Here is a 23,253-nt window from a genome sequence, read left to right as displayed (position 1 = left end):
GTGTGTGTGTGTGTGTGTGTATGTGTGTGTATGTGTGTTTAAAGTCCCTGAGAATAAGGTCAACAACTCTTCCAGATGTAAGACACGCCACTCCTAGCAATATTTCCCCCCATTAGGTATTGCTTATAGTTAGCAGTGTGTGGTTCCTTGATAAGTCCAAATAGCTCAGAGCTCTATATTAATTAAATGAGGATTCTAGTTTTTATCCAACGCCTAAAGAGCAGTTCATGTCTTGAAGTCAGCATGACGTTTGAACATTGTTGCTGTGATGTAGCCATTACCAAACACTGTGAAAAACAGACATCCTTATTTCCTGCCCGAACCTTGTCTAGTTCCCGAGCTAGATTCTCACTGTGACAGGTGTTGGTAAGGAACGAGGTGAAGGTCTGAGGCAGACTCTGGGCTCCTGCCATACTCAGGTTGGACAATAAAGCCTCTCGTGTTTGTAAGAGACCCCATGGTCTTCTCTTTCTGTTATAAGAAATTCAACATTAAAACAACAACAACAGTCCTAGCTGGTTTGGCTCAGTGAATAGAGCGTCGGCCTGCGGACTGAAGAGTCCCGAGTTCGATTCCGGTCAATGGCACATGCCCAGGTTGTGGGCTCGATCCCTATTGGGGGGCGTGCAGGAGGCAGCCTATCAATGATTCTCTCTCATCATTGATTGTTTCTATCTCTCTCTCCCTCTCCCTTCCTCTCTAAAATCAATAAAAATGTATTTTAAAAAAACACAAAAAAACAAAACAAACAAAAAAACAACAACACACCTACAATTGCTTTAGGAGACAAACTTGAGCCAGTGGATTCCCTCAAGGGTGTGAGGCTTTTAAAGTTTTTTTAGGAGCAAGCAAAGGAGGCGGTTCGACAGTACATAGAAGCTGTATTGGCATCTGTAGATCCCGACTCCTTAAGGAAACTAAACATTTTGTGGACTGGTCCAATAAACATTCTTTTAAGGTCCATTCCAAGAGAAAGCATTCCGTATTTTTGTAGTTAACCCTTCTGAAACTGCCGTTTTTATAGGTGAAAAATGACTAAATGGTGGCAATTTTGGATGGTTCAAGCTAACTCACCTCCCTTTAGCAAACTGGACAAAACACGGGAGCCATGAGCAAACACCTGAATGAAAATTCCAGCTCTACAACTAAGTGACTTTAGGGAAGTATCATAGCCCAACTGGGCCTTAGTTTCTTTACCTGTAAATTGAGGTGAGTAATCCCTACTTTATAAGATGGCTGTGTGAGTTAAGGATAACACCTTACATAGCACTTTCAGTAAATAGTAGTTACTGGTATCACAGAGAGATCATTCTTAAAATTTGATTATAAGTGTCCTAAGGAGACTGTCGAGACAGGAAGTAGAGTAGAGGCTGTGGAGGGCTTGAAAGTTTGGGGGAAAATGCGAAGTGATTGCTAATGGAATTCCTTTTAGGGTGATAGACATGTTCTAAAATTAGACTGTAGTTGTAGTTACACAACTTCATGAATATACAAAAATTATTGTATGGTATGCGAATTTTATCTCAATAAAGCTGCTTTTAAAAAGTCACAAAGAAGGACACACATAGAGAAAGGAACTGCAAGAGCTTGAAGCTGTTTGGAAAAAAAATGTTTAGACTTGGCCTTTCGCAAGGCTCATTTATAGGTTTTAAACAAACAAAAATAAACAAACAAACAAACAAACCTAGGAGTACTTCTTGAATTAATCCAGTTTAACACGAGACAGTCATTGCAAAGCATTGTTTCTAATTGGCTGCTTCTTGAACTAGCCGCAGTGGAAGGGGATGTCGTTTCTTGCTATTCTGCATCTGGCAAACATCTCGTTTCATTATAACAAATGTCAGGAAGTAAAGATTTATTTCAAGATTTACTTCAAAGTTGAAGAAAAAGCTACAATTGACAGACTGTTTTGGCTGTCTCACATCTCAAACCGCCCAGTGTTGGGTGCATCGTCATATGAATAGGAAAGCTGTGTTCCCAAACACTTTCTCATTCCAATTGCACAAGCGCAACGTGAGTCTGGTTTTGAACAGCAGCACAGCTTGGACAATGTTCAATCACTGCGTAGAGTCTGAGCAATGTAAAAAGAAGACCAGGGAGGCCTAAAAAGAGGGCATAATAGTGACTTGCCCAGATGATCAAATTACATTTTCCTCTTCTAACTGTTAGACATTTACAGGGATACAATTGGAAGATGCCTTTGGGTCCTATTTAATCCCTATGTAGAAACCCAGCATTTGGTAACAGAGCACCAGATTCTTATACAGGGAATTTTATACATAGAGCTTTATTGAATGCAAATCTGGACAGAAAAGAATTCCAGCTTTGAATACTGCATTATGATACATTAGTAAATACTCCATCCTATTGTGGATAATTTTTTTTACCCAAAAGTGTTATGCAGTGTATTAGTTCCCCTCCCCCACCCCCCCACACACATCCATATAATTTATGTATAAGATAAGAACACTTATCAAGGATTATAAGTCAGTAGTTTTATCATCATTTACACATCCCCTTCTGAAGATGAAATATCTTGCTGTTTAAATGTGTGTACTTTTTTTTAAAAAATCAACAGCACCTATGAGTCATATCCAAAATTAAATAGCAACAATTACGTGCTTGAATGTAGCCATATTATCAACACTGAACTGACTCCTATGCCAATGCTATCAGGACAACTGAGGTAGATGATGGTCAGCTCAATGTAAACTGAAATAGGAGCTACTGTTCTTTAGTACTTTGTCCCAAACACCCAGGGCTCTTTGTTGTCTTCCGAATACCCGGAGCCTGACATACTAAATATCATGGGAATCAATTCTGCCAGACAGCCCAATACCCTGGATCATTTTGCCCTTTGCACACTTCCATCAATACTTATCCATCCTGTATATCTCGCTTTCCAGTCTTGTTTAATTCTATGGTTAGTCTGATAAAATAAAAATCAAGCTGAGGAGTTAATGCCTTGAAAGAGTTCTATGTTTTTCCCCCAGGAAACATCTGTATTTTAGTGGGGGTGTTTAATGTCTTGAATTACAGTTAATTCAGTCAGGGGGTATTTTATGCCCCTCAAATATATTCTTGGTTTGTATCTAGAAACAAGACCGACACACACACACACACCCTCTCTCTCTCTCTCTCTCTTCTCTCTCTCTCTCTCTCTCTCTCTCTCACACACACACACACACACAGTAACAGATGAAATACATGTCACATGAAGATGGGATGTAATGAATAAGGATTTAAGATATACTACAAGGTACCTAGGAAAAAATGTCTTAAATAATAAAGCTTGCCTGTGGACTACAGGTAAATATTAGCAGCAGATAGATCAGTCAACAGTGGAAAAAGCCAAGATGGGGTAGCATTTTTTGAGTATTCTAGAAAACACCAAGGAACTTGTACATTTATGTAAGCTCTACAAACATCAGCTTTAGCCACAAACAATTGGTGTTGCCATAGAAGTGGAAAGATGAACTTCCAAGTCATTGGTCTTTTGTGTTCCAGCCATTTTAAATACAGATAAACAGTAGGGCTTGTAATTACACATGTACATAAACAAATGTACTAAAAGGAACATATATCTCTACTATTGAACTTCATATGTATGAATTATACAACATTTAAGACTTTGAACAATTTACCTCTTGTCATTTTATGACTCTGAATTATTTATAGACAAAAGAGGACTTTTTTCTATAAAGAAAACCGATAAAAGGATTCACTAAATCTATGAACTTATTTCTTCATAAATGCATGCAATATATAAGTGGATACTAGGGTTATAAACATCTGTGGAATAAGTAATGCTAGTTGTTAAACCACTTAAAAACAACCTCTTTTGCACACTGTTCAGAGAAGCACATTATAATTTGTTAGTCAAATCTGGATTATCTTGTTTCTATTCAGTATATTAGTGTGATCTCTAATCATTTCAGACACTAATCCTTCTTCATACCATTAGTTATGGCTTTTAATAATTTTTAAAATTCTTCCTTGACCAAGGTGATAAGGTATAATTTATATTCGAGCATTTATTCTACATGTCAAATTCATTCATTATGACATAAAACAATACATTCTTTTTGTTTGTTTGTTTGTTTCCAAATTGAGAAGACAGTGCACAGATAGTTGGAAAATCCAATATATCTTAAGGAATTTCACTGGTTACTCCAAATCAGATACTGTAGAGAAACTTCTCAACTATTAAGATTGAGTGGTTGGGGAACAGGGAAAGGGCTTTCTTATTCTTCAGAAGACTAGGTTATGCTCTTTGCATATAAAAATAATATGAAATTTAGGTACAGAATTCACTGAAATTAAATGGTCTAGATTTTAATTGCAATATACTCATTAAGAACCAATTACATGGAAAGTTCTGTGCCAAGGGAATATGGGAATACAAAAATGATAAAACTATACTTTATTGTCAAAGAGCTTACAATTGAATGGGAAAGAAAGATACATAAATGAGTATATAATAGAATCAGTCACATGGTGTCCTTGCCTATTTTTTATTTCAAAGACATTGATTTATTTTTCTTAAATGTCTTCTCAAGAGAAACATTAAATACCCCTAATTTGAGGGTATTATTGAAAGAAAAAAAAAACAACCTTTCATATAATGTTAGTTTTTAGATTTGCTTCTTGCTATTCTGTCCCAATATCCCCATCTGATTTTTCTAGGCATTTAGTTCTCCTTGACCCAGTGGTAATCAATCCATTCTAAGTGTGTTACTAAGCTTTGGAGAAAGTTACGGTGCTGGTACTATCACTACTATTACATGGTACATTTTTGGAAGAAAGTTTCTATGCTTGTATCAGGGTATACATGCCCTTCAAATTTCTTTTCATTTCAAAATGTCAAAGCAGTGACAGATATAAAGAGTGGCAGGAGTGTAACATGGGGGTAAATTCGATGACAACAGTCAAATAAAGCCAGAGGCAATTGTTCCGGCTTTGAAGGCCATGAGAACAATATTAAAATAAATGTGGTCAGAGAAGTTATACTTCCCTTAATAAGAACTAGACAGCATTTTTTTCTTCTTTGCTAAACAATAAAATTCCAAAAGCATAAGATGCACTGCCTTTTGATTCCCCTGACTAATTGGCAGAGTATTATGCTGCATTGTAAGTTGTACTCAAAAATTGCTCATTAAGGTCACATTTTATTAGTATTTTTGGCTTACTTAGCAGATAGCTCATCAATCAGATCCTAGATGTGACTAGGTATGATACCAGTGCTACAACAGGCTCAGGCATAGAAAATTCAGAAAAGGTCAGGCAGAAACAATTAAAAGGAACCTTTGGTTATGAGGTTTGGCTGATAGAGCTGGATTTAAAGTTACAATAAGAATTTGAGTTACCGAGAAGCAGATGACATTACAGCCCATTTTAATCTAAGACATTAAGTGTTGGGACAAAGAATGAGTGGCCAAGACAAAGCTACCACTGCTGTCCTTTTAAATATTAGTTTGCTGACTTTCCAGTTCTAGTAACAGTGAAGAAATTTGTAATGGATTATTCCACACTGAAACAACAATTAGGAGATCCATGTTTATGCAATTTTTACCCTGAAAATACTGCCAGGAACATGAACTGTTGAGCAGCTAGAAATCAAGCAGAAAACTTGGTTTGGGGACTCAAATAATCGAGGGCACAGATACCAATTGAGCTGGAAATTAAGGGGAAAAATTCCGACAAAGAAGAAGCTACCGATTGAGAGTTCCTAAATTTTTGTCTAAATGACGTGCTCCTCTAATGCTTTTTCTGTTGGCCGATTCAATGGGGTGGGGCCTGCCCCTTTAATCTGGGCCCCACCTGCTCTGGTCAGACTGGTTTGGAGACACAGGTAAAGGGAGGGAGGGAGGGAAAGGAATACTTGCAGAGCCAGCACAGAGCTGGGCAGCTCTTTCTCAGAAGCTGGGGACCCTCCATGTCTCTCCAGGTTGAAAGTAGGAGGGTGTCATGGGTCCAAATGGCAAGGGGTAGGAGGCCCTCGAGGAGGTGGAGGGAGGGATCAGCCCCACCAAGAAGCAGTGAGATAGAGGACGGATGGCAGGGAGAGGAGAGAGATGGAAGAGGCATAGAAAACAGCCATGATTGGACCTAGAAATCAGAATGCACAGACGTACAATGGATGAGGTACGCTAGTGAGGAGTTTAGAAATTGTCCAAGTGCCCAGACTGGAGACTAAAGAATAGGGAATACTGCTACTACCAGTTCCTTGGGACAGATTTGTTGGCAAATCCAAACTTCCCCCAAATCTTTTTGTGATTCATATATGGGGGCATTTTAAAGAACTCAGGAGAAAGAAGAGATAGAAGACTGAAAATACCTTGGATTTACTAATGGAACCCCAGAAAGGTCATGTCTTAAAGGCTAAAATTATGTCACGATATTAAGGCATTTACCTTAAGACAAAGAACACACACACACACACACACACACACACACACACACACACAGCCATGCTAACAGATCATAAAAGCAAACCTTTACAATTTGATTATCAAGTAATTTACAATAAATAGTCTTCAGAGGAACATAACAGAATTCAGGGACCCTATAATAAATTACATAAAATGTCCATTATAAAAATAAAAGAGTATGAGACTTGCAGAGAAACAGGAAAATTTTTATCTATATTTACAGAAAAAAACAGTTAGTATAAAAGGACTTCCTGATGACTCAGATTATGCAAGTAACTGAAAAAATGTAAAGCACTCATTATAAATATGCTCAAGGTCTTAGAAGAAAAGTTTGCCAAATTGAGTGAAAAATTGGGGAAACTCACTGAATAATAACATCTGTTTTAAAAACTAACCAGGTATTCTATAATTTAGAAGTAAAATATCAGAAATTAAAAATTCATTTAAGGGCAGGTTGGAAATAATAGAAGAAATGGTCAGTAAACTTGAAGTTAGTCAATCAAAATTATCCATATAAAAGAAGAGGAAGAAAGATTGGTAAAGAAGTAAAGAGAATATCAATAACTTCTAAAACATTATTAAACATCTAAAATACATGAAATTGGAGTCCCAGAAGGAGAGAATTGGGCATAAAAAATGTTAAAATAATAATTTAAACATTTCCAAATGTGGACAGGGAAATAAAAAAGGCCACATGCTAACCTGACAAGCTCAGGAAAGGCCTGCATGGCAGTCTTGCAAACTTAAAGACCTAAAGTAACCACAAAGGATGATCTGAAATTAAACTTTAACTAAAAGCAGTTATGATGGTAGTCATGTCCTAGACTGTTATTTTCCCTGATGAGGTCAATTTTTACCTTAACTGAGCCTATTGTCTTTTTGCATCTATGATAACATACCCTCGAAATGTCTGGGTAACTGGTAACTTCCCTTTTTCTCTTGGGACACAACCTAATGTGCCTGGGTGCCAGGACATATATCACTAATTCCTTCACTGGAATTTACAATTAACAATTCATGTTAATTGTTGACTGTTGGCTATCCTGCACACATCTAAATATGCGTCTATCATTTTACTTTTTATCCAATCCCAGAGGTTTCCCTGCCTTGCTTTCTCCAGTCTATCACCAATGGATTTCACATAACGCACCTACATCCCCTCCTTTGATTGCAGTGTATAAAAATAGATGAAGAAACCGCCATTCTCTGGAGCATTATCCCAATCCTTTGAAATACTGTTTCCCGGCAATTGTCGACAGTTTGGCTCCAATAAGCTCACAAAAATTCTTTACAGGTTTGAATATTTTTATGTTAACACAAATTTACTTTAAAAAACACATACACACAAATAACAAATATTACTCACAGATTCAGGAAGCTTAGCAAATCCGAAGTAAGATAAATTCAAAGAAGCCCTGTCTGGGTACATCACAGTCAAATTATGGAAAACCAAAGATAAAAATTTTATATTGATAATACTGAAAGCAGAAGAGAAATAAAAGGTATTACATATAGAGAAAGTGATATGTTTTGGCCAACTTCTCACCAAAATCAACGGAAACAACAACACAAAAAAATTACACATTTAAAGTGCTGAAAAAAAATTGTGAACCCAGAATTCAATATCTATGAAAATATTCTTCCAAATGAGGGTGAAATAAAGCCATTTTAATATAAACAAAGGCTAAGAGAATATCTAAGTTACAATAATGCTTAAGAAGGTTTTTATGTCTGAGGAAATTATACCAGATAGGAACACAGATCTATAGAAAAAAATTAAAAGCATCAGAGTAAATTTAGAATATATAATTTTTCTCTCACCTCTTAATATTTCTAAAAGGTATCCGTTTAAAGCAAAAAAGACATTGCATTGTTGAATTTATAACTTATATAGATATAAAACACATTAACAATAGTACAAAGGGTAGTGAGTATATGAAATTTTAACTTTCAAGGTATTTATTTTTTATATAACTGGGTACAATATTTACTGTAAATATGTGATAAGATTAGGGTACATAGTTTAATCCTTAGAAAGACTAGTAAAAATGACACAGAAACATAATTAAAAATCTAATAGAATAATTAAAATGGAATAATAAAAAGTTACTGAATTAACCCAAAGGAAAGCTTTTAATTAGAAGGCATTGTTTATTGTATTTATATTCTATGTACCATTGATGCATTAGGTTTAAATTGACCATCTTTCTAGTTGTTATATATCTTTTTTGTTTCTGTGTTCCTCCTTTATTGTCTCCATTTGGATCATTCTCACAATTTTTACTAGATGAGAAAGCAAGACAATTGCATGTTGCCTTCAAGAGCCATACGTAAATATAAAGATATTTGTATATCAAAAGTAAAGAATGTAAAAATAAAGGATGTCCCAAAATTCACGCAAGAAGTAATTTTGATGGAAAACACAGGTTTATAATTAAAAATTGTAAATGTTTTATTGATTCATAAAGTATATAGTATGGGGTTATGTATGGAATAGCATATCAGGTAAATGGCCTCCACGGCTTTGCTGGCACATACACACTCTTTTGTTATTGCCCGAGCAGCCGCATTTTTGAAGAAGAATGGTCCGATGATAACTCCAGCCCAAAATCCACACCAAACAGTGACACGTTGTGGATGCATTTGTTTCTCAACAATCACTCGTGGATTTTCTGAACCCCAAATGTGACAATTTTGTCGATTAACCAAGCCATCAAGATGAAAATGAGCCTCTTTGAAATTCAGCCACATTTATGCAAAACGGTCATGGAAAATTTCAGCAAAAGAGTGTGTATGTGCCAGCAAAGCTGTAGAGGCCATTTACCTGATATGCTATTCCATACATAACCCTATACTGTATACCTTATGAATGAATAAAAAATTTACAATATTTAATTATAAACCTGTGTTTTCTATTAAAATTACTTCTTGTGTGAATTTTGGGACACCCTTTATATACAATACAAATGGTAAAGAAAGCTGAAGTGATTATAATAGTTTCAGACAAAATAGAATTCAAGAGAGATTATTGGTAAATAGGGATATTTATCTTGGTTGACTATAGTAACATCCTTCTCTCAATGAGAGAACAATTAAATAAAAAATGAATGATCTGAAAATACTATCAACTAATTTGACCCTGTTAACATTTTATAACAACACCCAATGACTGAAGAAAACCCATTCTTTTCATGTACACAAGGAACCTTAAGCAAGAAAGAATGTATGCTAAGCCTTAAAGTAAGTCTCAATAAATTTCAAAAGATTTAAATATTACAGACCATTTCCTATAAGCACAATAGAACTACATCATATATTAGTAACAAAAAGTATCTAGAAATATCTTCAAATGGTTCAAAATTAAACAGCCTACTTGTAAATTACCCCTGAATCAAAGGACAAATTACAAAGGGAATTATAGAATAAATCCACCTGGACAATGGACACCCAGGACACCAAGAGTATTTCGGTAAAGGAGAAGAAACTCATGGATGTCAAAACAGAGACACTACCAAGTTGGGTATTGATGAGGGAATTCATCCCTAAAAGTATTATTGAAGCATTTCAATGAAGTTATTATTATTATTCGGACAAGTATGTCAATTGAAAAAGGAAGCATCACTGTTTCTATGGTGCTGGAAACTTACATTCTTCATAACTACTGCTTTTCCTGGAAATTCAAACATGAGTGGCTATGCAAATACCACCGGTGAGGGCCTAGTGTGGAATGCAGCTCTGCATTCTTGACCATGACCTTTTTGCCTGGCACCCTTCCTTGAAGAACATGATAGAATAAATCTTTTCATATCCCAATTGAGAGCTAATGTCCAATAAAAGATGACAGATACATGTAAAAAGGAAAAAGAAAATAAATCTACCTGAATGATAATGACCCCACAACATAGCAAAATGTGTGGGAAGCAGCTAAAGTAGTGCTTAGAATAAAAAAATTTTAAGTCTGGATATATTTTAAAAAGCAAGTCTTCTTTATGTAAAAGAAGCAGGGCTCAGAGTCCTTAATTTTAATTTTTACTTTATGAAGCTAAAAGAAGAAGAAATGAAACCCAAAGTAGAAGAAAGAAAATAATAAAAATATGAGCAACAATCAATGAAATAGAAAACACAAACATTAGCAAATTAACAAAGAAAAAGTTCTTTGAAACCTTTGATAACATAGATAAACTCTGTTGCAAATCAATGAATAAATAAAAGGGAAAATACAAATTACAAGTACCAAGGATGATACAGATCTTCCACACATTAAAAGGATATTTAAGGAGTATTATGAATAACTTTATGCTAACAAAACTAACAAATTGAATAATATGGACTGATTTCTTGAATGACAAAAATTGCCAAAATTGATATGAAAAGATAAAGCAAATTATTTTGAGACTACATTTACAAAAAAAGTTAAATGTGTAACAAAAATGCTCCCCTGGAAAGAAACTTTCCAGATCAGAAGTTCTTGTTGATGAATTTATTCAAATATTTAAGGTGTACAACATATTGATTTGATACATTCAGATTGAAATATGATTGCTATTGTAGCATTAGCTAACATCTCTATTGATTCACAAAATTATTTCTTCTAAGTGGTAGGAACAATTAAGTTCTAGTCTCTTAGCAAGCTGATGTTTATAATAAAGTTTTGTTGTTTGTCACCCTTGTACTATGTATTAGATTTCTAGGACATATTTATCCACTAGATTCAAGTATGTACCCTTAAACAACATCTCTTGTACCGCTCCACTCTCCAGTCCCTGGCAATCACTAGTCCATTCTTTGTTGCTTTGAGTTCAGTTTTTTTTTTGTTTGTTTCCACATATAAGCGATATCATACAGTATTTATCATTGTCTGACTTATCTTAGCGTAATGTCCTCAAGGTCCATCCATGTTGTCACAAATGTCAAGATTTCCTTTTTTCCCCATGGCTGAATGGTATTGGGTATATATATACCACATCTTTTTTTATCTATTCACCCATTGATGGACACTTAGGTTGACTCTTTTAATACTAATTATTCAGGTTTTTAATGTAGCCGAATTGAATCACTAATTCAACCAATTGACATTCAATTTTTAGTGCAAACTTTAATATCCATGCAGATGCTGGCTGAAGTACACAGGGACTAAAGAGCTGAGATAAGTACCAAATTGTTTCCTATTTGTGTCTCATAGATCAAATTCAATGTGTTGTTTGGCCTGAGCTTGTATCTGAAGGCTCTGAAAAGCATCTGCTTTTAAGCTCATTCAGATTGTTGGCTGGATGCAGTTCCTATGGTTGTACGGCTGAGGTCCCTATTTCTTTTCTGGCTGTTAACTGGAAGTCTCCGCTCAACTCACCATGTTGCTCCCTCCATCTTCAAACCAGGGACTTTGCCTTCGGTTGCATCTTTTTTACTTCCACCAGAGAAAGTGTTCTGTTTGTTTTTTTGTTTGTTTTTTTGGTAAAAGACTTTTATTACCATCTATGTCCTGGTATTTTACTTCTATTCATTGTACAACAAAGACTTTGGATTGGTCATAGATTAAATATTTTAGAATTTCTGTCAAAAACAAAAGAATAGAAAGGAATTTGCTTTTAAGCAGGTAGATGATGGGTCAAATATAAAGCAGTTTGAAAATTCCAAGTGCTGAGACTTTTCTCCAAGACGGGATGACAAATGTTTATAACTGACTTTTAGCACCAAATCAACAAACCCTTTGAATTTAATAGGAAAAAAAAATTCTCCAAATGCCAAATTTTTATTAATAAAATATGAACAAAGCATTAAGCAAAAGAGCCTGAAGCCAGCAGATCAAAGGTTGAAACCTCTGGGCTAATTTGTAAGATATACTTTTTTAAAAAGAAATTAACCCCTCACTACAGAGGGGTCAGAAAACCTCCCCTGTACCTACTCTCTTAGTAGAAAAGTTTCTATTGTTGTTGTTTCCTCCTGAACTATATGTGATTGCTGTAATTTCAATACTGTTGTTTTATGTATTTTGATATTGTAAAACTGTATTTACTGTCTTCTGTCAATACATTCCCTGGGGTCTGTGAGGCACCTAAGTTATCAGTTACACAAGTGAACCTGGAAAGGGAAGAGCTAGTGTTCTCAGTTGGGAAAAGCTTGATTCTTCAATGGGTTCAAGCATTTTGCTTCCCTTTAAAATTAAGTGGAGAAGTAATGGCTTTTCTTAAAAAAGCAGAAACTTGGTGAGAAGCACCACAGGAGGAAGAATTATGAAACAAGTAGAGGAGGCCACTTGAAAAAACTGATAAAAGTGCAGATTATCCCAGGATGGTGGCAGAAGCCACGGGGCTACTTTAAGACTGGGCCCAGATATTGGTTTGGAACAAGAGTAAATAAAACTGCCTTTACTTAAGATATAGTCAGCTACATTTCTGGCTGGTGGATATACTTTAGAAAAGTCTAACTAGAGGGGAGTTAGATTGAGCCCACCTGTATAATCCAGAAAAATCCCTCTGTTATAAATTCTGTAACCTCAACTACATCTGTGAAGTCTCTTTTTCTCTGTACTATAACAGAATCACAGGATCCAGAGATATGGCATGGACATTTTGGGGAAAATGAAGCTGGTAAGAGAATTTGGGGTTAAATTGGGAAGCACGAATCCCTTGCTAAGAAGTCTGTAAGTCATTTTCTAGACTAGGCAGTACTGTGTCATTGAAGGATTTTGATATCTAAAACAATTACTTGGGGTGTTACATAGATGTTGGACTGAAGGAAGACTGGAGTAAGGGATCCAGTTAGAAAATTATTGCCTAATTCAAGTAAGAAAAGGTGAAGACTTACCAGGGGTCCTCAAACTTTTTAAACAGGGGGCCAATTCACTGTCCCTCAGACTGTTGGAGGGCCAGACTATAGTTTAAAAAAAACCTAGTCGGCTGCTAAGCAACAGGCAGTGGCGGCAAAAACACCCGGCAGGCCGGATAAATGTTTTCTGTGGGCCTCATGTGGCCCGCGGGCCATAGTTTGAGGACCCCTGACTTAGACCATTTCATATGAAGGGCAGGACCTTGTTTTCTTTCTACCTGGTACATTTACCATCTGGAACTCCTACTCAAGCTTCAGATCTCAGTCAATGTCATTTCTTCAAAGAACACTCCTGGGTAACCCCTCCCCTAATCCTGTATAATAAAAAGCTAATATGCAAATTATCCCCACTGACTGGGAGTTAGACGTGCACTGACCACCAGGGGGTGGCGCGGAACATGGCGGACATGGGCGATGTGTCACTGGCAGTGGGTGGCAGTGGAGGCGCCCCCGGCCCTGGTGGGCCCTGACGAGAGCGGGACCGTGACAGGATGGTGGAGCAGGTGAGCAGGTGGCACCAGGCCAAGGCTGGTGCAAGCAGGGGCCCCGATCGCCCTGTCGGTTGCCCCACAGATTGTCCCTGATCACCGGTCAGGCCTAGGGACCCTACTCGTGCAAGAATTTCATGCACCAGGCCTCTAGTCTTCTATAATAGCACTCTCTGCTCTTTATGGCAGTTACTTATTTGCCTATCTGCCATGCTTCTCTTTTAGAAAACAGGTATTGTTTCTGACCCTTGCACTTGTATATAACTGGCACTCAATAATATATATTGAATGAAAGTTTTAAAATAAATTGTTTTCCAGCTTGGGCATTTGGGTAGAGAGCTAAGTTATGACCTGAGGCAGGAAATATACTCGTTATGCTTAATATCTCTTTCAATAGATAACATTGAGTTTGCCTTAATTCCATTGCCTAAATACTTCTAAACTTTGTACAAACTTTAAAACTATCTGGGAACTGTATTTCCCAAGTGATGATATTAACATTTATTATGCATATTGTTTTTTCATTTATCATGTTTTATTTAAGCCAGTTATCTTATGAGATGGTGTGTGTGTGCATGCGTGCATGCGTGCATGCGTGTGTGTGTGTGTGTGTGTGTGTGTGTGTAAGGCCATTGTGTTTGTCAATGTGTAATGGGGATTGGTACACATTAATGAAGAGTTTGGCAATAGAACTTAACAATTTAAATATTTCTAATAATAAGATCTGACTTGGAAGATTTAACTCATTATGGGAAGATTGTATAGCTTCTTTAAGGCTTAATTTAGTGATAGGTGTTCAGGTAACAGTTTTGAGCTGACAGTACTCAGGGAAGGATTTCACTTTGTCATTATCAGATATGGGCCTGACCAACTGGCAAAGAGATACAATCAAAGAATGTATCGATTTCCTTGAGCGAGTTTAAGACATTACTGTCATTAGTTCTAAGGCTTAAAATCATCTCAGAAGGTTTGGCCTTTTTGAACAAGTTCCCTATAACTCCCTTCAATTTGTCACCTTATTAACAAAGTTTTGCTTTTATTTTATTTATTTTTTTACTTTTTGAACTGTAAGAACAATTGTATAATATAAACGTTTTATGAAATAATATTGTCAGCTACTGATGTTTTACAGAAATGCACACTGGGTGGTATAATTATTTAAAGTTTAAAATGTGCTGAGCAGAATCCTGTTTTAATAAGCATTTCAGAAGTTGAATAGACTGAAGTTCAAAGGACAAATGCTTTTTAAACAAAATTATTCATTTCATTTCCCATTTTTGAAATGATTATCTCAAAGCTTTTATTCAAGCTAAAATGGATTCCCTTTGTCTTAATTGGTAATACAATTAACTGCAGTGTAATATCTACTAGTTTGAACAATAATACTACACATTAATGAGGTTTATGCTAATTTTATCATCAGACATCAATTTTCCAGATAAAAGCACATAACAATTTTGAAAATTCTTTCACTTTAAGTTTATACTAACATTTGTTTACTTTGAATACGATCCATATTAACTAATATATGAGTATATTATAATCAATATAAAAACAATATAACTTTTATATTTCCTCCTCTGAACTCTAGTTTATTTCATGAGCAGCATAAGAATACTGAGCAGGACATTGATTTTTTTTTTTAATTTTTAAATTTATTTTAAAAATTTTTGTTGTTGAAAGTATTACATATGCCCTCTTTTTCCCCCATTGACCCTTTCTAGCCCACCCTCATGTCCCCCACCCCAGGCTTTCACCACCCTATTGTCTGTGTCCATAGGTTATGCATATATGCATACAAGTTCTTTGGTTGATCACTTCCCACCCTCCCACACTCATCTTTCCACTGAGATTTTACAGTTCGTTCCATGCTTCTATGTCTCTGGATCTATTTTGTTCATTAGTTTATTTTGTTCATTAGATTGCACAAATGAGTGAGATCATGTAATATTTGTCTTTCTCTGACTGGATTATTTCACATTGCTTAATACTCTCCAGGTTTCTCCATGTTGTCTCAAAGTGTAGGAGATCCTTCTTTTTTACTGCTGCCTAATACTCCATGGTGTAAATGTACCGTAGCTTTTTTATCCACTCATCTACTGATGGACACTTGGCCTATTTCCAGATCTTAGCTATTGTAAATTGTGCTGTTATGAATATAATAATTTCAATTTTTTATTTTAGGGAGGAATAGAGAGAGACACAGATAGAGCTAGAGATAGAAAGAGAGAGAGAGAGAGACGAGAGAGAGAGAGAGAGAGAGAGAGAGAGAGAGAGAGAGAGATATCACAGGGAGAGATCTACTTTGATTAGTTTCCTCCCATACTCACCCTGACCTGAAAGCTGGGTATGTGCCCTTACTAGGAATCAAACCTGTGACCTTCCAGTGCATGGGGCAGCGATGCTCCAACCAACTGAGCCACACCAGCCAGGGCAGGGCAGTGATTTTTTAGTAAGATCAATGGTCTTCCTTCTGGAAGGAATATACTTATCATCTATGCTAGGATGAACTATTTGTCTCTTTGGAAATGTATACATCTTAGGTGGAGTTTGAGGTAGTATCATAAAAACAAGAAGGCACAGGAAGCCAGAAGAATAGTCCTAGAATTTGTATATAAAGGAAATGAATGAGACACATTAATGCTAGGTTTTATTTTTATATTGAAAAATCTCACTTTAAAACATGCTAGCAAACCCTTTTGGAAATCAGCTTGAAATTTTAACTCAAGTTAAACAATCATATAGGTATCACTAAGACTTGATGGGATGGTACTCAATGAAAAACTACAATTAAAGATAACATCGAACAGACTGTCAAACTACAGTGGGAAGTCCGGGAAGGGTTGGGTGCTGGGGGGGGGGAGAGGTGGGGTTGGTAAGAGATCAACGGAAGGACTTGTATGCATGCATATAAGCATAACCAGTGGACACAAGACACTGGCAGGTAGAGGAGGCCAGGGGAAGGTCAAGGGGAGAAAAAAAAGGAGACATATGTATTATTCTGTAATACTTTAAGCAATAAAACAAAATTTAAAAAGATAATAACCTGTTCAAACAATGATTTAACAAGAGAGAGAGCATCAGATTTTGCAAAGATACAGAGTAGGGGAAAACTTTGTGAATCTAGAGGCAGAAGCATGCTGGGGAAAATTTCCCCAAAAAGCATAGAGAACTCTTGCAATATGTTTGAGCAAATGGAGGACATGGATGATACTTTCTAATAGTTATAACCAGCACAATGTCAAAAAAATTTTAATGGAGACCAATTTCAAGAAATATAGCTAATGTCTCAGTGTTCTGAAAGCACAGCATGTGATGAATTCTTGTCTTACTGAACAATTTTACCTCCTATTACTTGAAGAAGCAATGAAGGGAAGGGTTTCTGGGAAATTAGGATTCCACAATAGGTACTGCATGTAAGGTATTTTCATTTCAGCAAAACATAGAGGAAAATGACCTGTGATTATTTTGTGGATTAAATGCTAAAATAGAGATATGGATCATAATGTAAAAGTGGGTTTATATTCTTAACTTGGTGAACAACAGAACCCAAAGTGTTGGTTGGTGAATCATTGTTAACCAGAAGAAAGGTCTCTAGTGTCTTGCCACAGAACTCTGTATTTGTTTCTGTTTCAATGTATTGAGCCATTATCTGAATGAAGACATAATAGTCTTGCTTGCAGAATTTGCTGACGACTTAATTCTGAGATGGATAACAGGTAAGATGGATAAAAATCTCAAGATTCAAACTTATTTATAGGTTGGAGGAATGCCCCTGATGTAATGAGGTGAAATTTAATGAAGGTAATTATGAAATTCTCCAAATTGATTTAAAAATAGAAACATTTGTAAAATTTCCACTGCACAGTTAGTATCATAGCATTATTATTTTAAAAGTCTTTAGGCCCTTTATTTCATTGCCAACTTTACAAAGCCTGACAATCTGATACAACTGTTAGAAAAGCTTGGGTTGTATGAAATCTTGGGCTGCATTAAAAGAAACACAGAGCACAGGAAGAGGGGGTCAGGCCATTCCTAAAGCACTCCGCTAAGTCTATGTGCTCTTTAATTTTAATGATGCTCTGCACCTATCCAGCGGGGAAGGCCTGGGTGATATCATGCCACATGAGAAATGATGGAACAAAATAGAGCCATTAATTCTAGAAGAGAAGAAATTTAAAAGGAATACAAACCCTGCCTTTATTAATTGTAAAAACTATCTTGCGGAAGAAGGGTTAGACTTCCTCTGTAATTTTAGTACCTAGAACAGCCTCCTTAGTATATAGTAGATACTCTAAAAATATTTCCTAAAACAATTCATTCATTGAACAATTATTTGCTGAGCATCTCATATGCTCTGTGTATTATTTTAGGTGCTGGAAATATAGCATAGAACAAAATAGACACAGTCCCTTTCCTTATGGAACTTATGTTCCAGTGAGAGGAGATACAATAAACAGAACAGATAATTGCATAATATAATACCACGTGGAGAGGCAGTATGGTGGTTTAAAAAAACAATCTGCAGCTAGACTGCCTGGCTTCAAATCCTTGCTCACCCACTTACTGGCTCTGTGACCTTGTACAATTTAGCTACTCTTTCAGTGCCTCAGGCTTCTTATATGTAAAATGGGCATATTAGTAGATCTTACCACAAAGAATTTTGTGAGGGTTAAATGAGTCATTCCATGTAAAGTTCTGTGGACAGAGTCTGGCATATAAGTATTCAATAAGTAATAGTAATGTTACAGTAATACTTTTTCTGAAGAAACATAAAGCAGGTAAGATGACAGATGGAAGAATGTAAAAAATGAACGTCAGTCCAAAGAGTGCTTGGTGGAGGGTACCTGCAGGCAGATCGTCATTGTGATGTGTTCTATCTTTGCATTTCCCCACATGCTCATCTGCCCTAACTGTCCTCCTCTCCTTTGCTTGCCTGAACCATCTTTGTTTACCTTTTGAAACCAACCCCACAGAACGCTTCACCTGGAAGGCCTAACAGATCCTTTTTGCTACTAATTTAATGGAGATAATTATGAAGTTCTCCAAATTGATTTAAAAGAGAAACATTTGTAGAATTTCTACTGCACAGTTCACAACAGAAAATGGCTATGATACTAAGGCTATCACCCCCTTCTCTATGCTACTTTGATTTTTAAAATTTATTGCAAAGTATTATATTCAAATGTATGAGAAGGTCTAAGATATAATGGTTGAGATCACAGGTTTTGGAGTCCTGATGGCACTGAGTTTGAATTACTAATCTGTCATTTACTGTCTGTTTTACCTTGAATAATCACTAAATCTCTCTTAGCTTTGATTTTTTCATTTGAAAATTAAGGAAAATGATATAGACACTGTAAAGGATTTTTATGAATCAAATAAGAAAATGTATACCAGAGGCAATATAAGGCTTTAATCCTAGTTTTTCCACTAGTTATTTGAACTTGGACAAGCCATTTGGCCTTTCAGAGAATTTCATTTTCCTAATCTACAAACGAGGGCAATAGTGCCTTTTTATGGAATCACTGTGCAAATTCGAAATCCTACATAATAAAAGCCTAATATGCTAAGTGTCCGGTTATCCAGTAGGCCGTTCAACCAATCAAAGTGTAATATACTAGTGAAATGCTAAGGCTGCTCAACCACTCACTATGATGTGCACTGACCACCAGGGGGCAGACGCTTCAACCGGTAAGTTAGCTTGCTGCTTGGGTCCGGCCGATAGAAACTGAGTGAGATGGGCTGGACACACCCTGGAACCCTCCCATAATCCCTCCCCAGTTGGCCAACCTTCTAGGTCCCTCTTCTGCCCCGATTGTGCACCAGTGGGGTCCCTTGGCCTGGCCTGTGCCCTCTCACAATCTGGGACCCCTTGGGGGATGTCCGAGAGCTGGTTTTGGCCCGATCCCGCAGGCCAGGCCAAGGGACCCCACTGGTGCACGAATTCAGCCTCTAGTAATGTATATAAAGTGACTTTCAACAAGGTATATGGTTGTCAAATTGAATTCGGTTAGCAATTAGAGCCTTAAAAAAAAAAAGATGTTGTCTTTTGAAGCCATAAGCTCCTTGTCACTGGAAGTGTACATAGTAGATGGCAGTATCCCAGAGACATTGTCGAGTGAATTCCTGCAGTGACATATAGGATAGAACAGGTCAGGGCTTCCCAAACTTTCATCCATGGAGCAGCTGCCTCATTCTTATCAAGTCTAATTTAATAGGTCTGGGATGAGAACCACCAGTCTTGTCACTATATTGCCTCCAACTCAAAGGTTAATAATTCTGTAAAACGGAGTTATGCTCATAAGTCATGCACTTCATTAATTTCATCAAATGAGCTCCCCATCTGCATCCTTCCTACCCAGACTTCTATTTGCACCCACACATATTATTAAAAGGTTTCTTAACTGCAATAAATCCAAAAAAAGGATTTCAATTTATCTTCATTTATTTATTTATGCATTAAGTTTGAGTAGAGTTAAGCTATTATGATACACGCAAGAATCATAATTTCTTAGTGTGTCAGAGAATTAGTTGAAGTTTTCCCACTATTAAAAACAATTACTTTTTAAATTAATGTTATGTTGGATTATCATAGTTTTTCTGAGACATTTTCTAAAAGCTCAATTTTCAGAATTAGAAGTTGCCACAGGCCACTGCCAGTGTGGTTCAGTGGTTGAGCATCGACCTATGAACCAGGAGATATGGGTTTGGTTCCCATGCCCAGGTTGCAGGCTCAAGCCCCAGTAAGGGGTGCGTAGCAGGTAGTCAGTCAATGACTATCTCTCATCATTGATGTTTCTATCTCTCTCCTCTCAGCCTTCCTCTCTAAAATCAATAAAAATATATTAAAAACAAAAACTTCTCCCTCAAAAAAAAGTTGCCACAGTAAATCATGACACAGCAAGTTTATAAGGTAATAGTACGTGACCCTGGGCAATAACCTTTTTCCTGCTTCATGTCAACTTCTCCACCTGGAAAATGGGAAAAAGAAAATGCAAATAGCTTATTACTTGTAAAGTATTTTATATATGAATAAGCGGTATCATCTACTTTGTGGTTTTCCATAATTTTGATATTTAAAGACTTTTTCTGAAATATATATATATGTATATATATACATATATATATTTAAATATATTTTTATTGATTTCAGAGAGGAAGGGAGAGGGAGAGAGAGATAGAAACATCAATGATGAGAGAGAATCATTGATCAGCTGCCTCCTGCACATCCCCTACTGGGGACTGAGCGTTCATCCTGGGCATGTGCCCTGACTGGAAATCGAACCAGTGACCTCCTGGTTCATAGGTGAGCACTCAACCACTGAGCTATGCCAGCTGGGCTATATGATATTTGACACATGAATTGATTTATTATTTTTAAATATTTGATTTTTAAAATTTTTAAATGGCTTAAGTAGCAGGGAAGTTTAATCCATAGTAGAAATGTACTTGTGCTTGGTACTTTATGTGTAAAACACATATAAAGGAAATATACTTAGGAAATCTGGAAAAAGAGAGATGTTGTACAAGATGGAATTATTCTGGAAAAATAAAATTTCTGTCCAACAGTAGGGATTCCTCATTAAAAACATTTTTAAAAGCTGAATATTTGAACTCTTCTATTTGGGAAGGTGTTTCAGAAATGCTTCCAGTTTTTACATATTTTGGGTATCATAACTCCTTAGAGCTTCTTTGCTTTTCCTTTTAACATGGACATGTGTGCACCATTTATGATAATACGCATCTTGTCAGGACTTAGAGAGGTTATTTTGAAGAATTTCAAAACACAATTATTAAATGCATTTCTATACATCCCCTTTTAAGGTCTTTGCAAAAAAGTATTTAAGGATCAAGACATATTTGGGTTTTAAACAAAAAGTGCTATAAACTGAGTTTTATCATAACTGACAAATACTATTAGGTTTTTAAAACTCTTTCGGCTCTTGTTTGTTTCCACGTTAATTTTTAGTATTTGTTTGTCCTATAGGAAAGACTTTTGGCTACACTTCGACAAGTATACTTGTATTCTTTTTTTCTTCATTATTTAGTTTCAGAAGGTGGATTAAATTCAACAAGGTTAAGAGAGATCATCTTGGAGGAGAACTAAGATGGTGGTGTAGGTAAACACTGATACTCACTGCCTCCCACAACCACTTCAGAATTACAACTAAAATACAGAGAAACCATCATTCAGAACCTCCTGAAATCTTGCTGAATGGAAGTCCTCCAACTAGAGAAGTAACAAAAGTACATTGAGACTAGCAGGAGGGGCAGAGGCACTGAACGGCTGGTTCGACACCCACATGTGGAATTTTTCTCATTCAGGAGTGATATCTCTGCTGCAGAGGCCTCCCATGAGAAGCAACGGGTCCCAGCCCCACACCAGAACCCTAGCCGGGGGTTCCAGGTCTTGGAAGAGAAGTCCCTGTAACTTTGGCCTGTAAAAACCAGTGGGGATTGTGGCTGAGTGACATGGATACTACAGGATACCCAGCAGTTTCTCTTAAAGGGCTGGCACACGAACTTACACGGTCCTGTTTCCTCTGAGCTCCAGTACCAAGGGGTGGCTTTGGGGGATCTAGAGACATATGGAGAGGAGCTGGATTGTCTGGCATGGGGGCAGAAACTCAGGGGTGGCTTTCTCCAAGACTGGGGTGATCACAGGGGTCATTGTTCCTGTGCTGGGACTGTCCCTGATCACAGAGCTAACTGGTAGCCATTTCTAAGTTTCCATTAGTGTGGCGCACAGTGTTCATTCTGCCCTGGTTATTCCCTGAGACCCTGCCCCATCCTATTTGCAGCCTCACCCAAGCTGTTTGCAGCTACTTTTCCATATGAATGGCTTGTCTGGTCTCAGGCTTCAGACTTTCCTAAAATCTCTCAAATAATCAGCAGCTGGTGTCAGCATGCCCCAAATCTATCAACAATAGGCACAAGATCTGGCACTAGCACCAGCCTGCCTTGCTTCACAGATGGACCTTTCCTGGTCACTTCCAAGTCCAATACAAATATCAGCCATCTGCAGATTTCTATGTAGCTCCTGCTGGGTAAGTCCCAGGCAGTGGATGACTTTGTACTTCCTGGGAGGCCCTAGAGCTAGTGCACCCAGTAGACTGCTTCAGACCATACCAGATTACAACTCTACACATCCACAAGTGACACACTCAAGGGCCCCACTGAAGTAAGTCTTGCTCCACAAGGGTGTCTCCTGAACAGCAGATCTTCCACTGTAATCATAGCAGGTCCCCACAGCCAATTGGCCTGGAGGTAATTTCTTCCCAGTGACACCAACAGCAATCAAGGCTACAAGACTGTGCACACAGCCTACACAAGGGTGCACCAAGAGGGCCCAGCTCAGGTGACTGGGGAAGCTGAGCCCCTCGGCCCTACAGGACACTTACTACACAAGGCCAATATACCAAGTCTGGGAGACATAGCAATTATACCCAATACATAGAAACAAACACAGAGAAGTGATCAAAATGAAGAGACAAAAACAAAACAAA

Source organism: Myotis myotis, unplaced genomic scaffold, assembly GCF_014108235.1.
Source record: "Myotis myotis isolate mMyoMyo1 unplaced genomic scaffold, mMyoMyo1.p scaffold_m19_p_4, whole genome shotgun sequence".
Taxonomy (NCBI): Eukaryota; Metazoa; Chordata; class Mammalia; order Chiroptera; family Vespertilionidae; genus Myotis; species Myotis myotis.
The sequence above is the reverse complement of the archived record's forward strand: the minus strand, read 5'-3'. Positions refer to the sequence as shown.